Below are 987 nucleotides of genomic sequence, written 5' to 3'. Positions count from 1 at the left end.
TCCGGGCGGATGACGTATGAGTTCAGCGTTGCGCATGCGCCGGTGCGTCTCGTGAAAACCAACGTTTGTTTACAGGATCAAAAGAAGCAAAGTTTCCTTAGTACTTCTAATACTTCTAATTAGTGACCGTTGTTTTGTTTTGATCTCTCCGCTGCGCTTCCGTGTGCGTCCGGCGCATGCACGTCATCCACCCGGAGCTGCTTCCGTGTACAACTGTGAGTGCAAGCTAGATTAAAGTGATTATTACGTTTGGAATATGGATATTTTTCTTACAAAAACGCATCGATTCGCTACAGGAGGCCTTTGTTCACCCCCCGGAGCCGTGTGAGACACTTTTTTTAATGGATGGGCGATTTTTATTTAACTTCTTTTGGACTGAAGCATGCAACACCCGCTGAGTGCCATTAAACAGCTTGAAAGATCAAAGACAATTTTTTATATAACTCCGACTGGATTCGTCTGAAAGAAGAAAGTCATATACACCTAGGATGACTTGAGGGTGAGTAATTTATGGGCTAATTTTCATTTTTGGGTGAACTAACCCTTTAAATGTCTTAAATGGGAGAACATGAGAAACGAGCAGTAGTGCTGAACTTCTGACTCAGATTAACTTTGTTCATGAAAACTCCTCAAGCCCCAGTTGGCCCGCTTTGGACCAAGATATTGGTCAGGCCAAAAGCCCCTGTCTGCTGGCCAAGAGTTTGTTCCTCCTATTTCTGTTGTGTCTTAATGTGAAGAAGAGTTCAGGAGAAGAAACGCTAGATCAGCTTAATGTCAGCACTTCTTTGGATGAGAGGCAAAAAAGTACTGACTTGTGGATTGATTCAATTAATATTTACTCTTGATATGCAGGTATGTTAAAGTGTATTACGATTATATCTTTGGCTCCATGTAAAAATAAAACTAATTTAAATTGCAACACTCTTCAAAGTCAGCGCACTAGTTAAGAGTCAGTCAGAGAGAGAGTTAATGGCTTTAAATTACCTG

This window comes from Sinocyclocheilus rhinocerous, unplaced genomic scaffold (assembly GCF_001515625.1).
Source record: "Sinocyclocheilus rhinocerous isolate Xijiao unplaced genomic scaffold, SAMN03320098_v1.1 scaffold2984, whole genome shotgun sequence".
Classification (NCBI taxonomy): Eukaryota; Metazoa; Chordata; class Actinopteri; order Cypriniformes; family Cyprinidae; genus Sinocyclocheilus; species Sinocyclocheilus rhinocerous.
Note: the sequence above shows the minus strand (reverse complement) of the source record.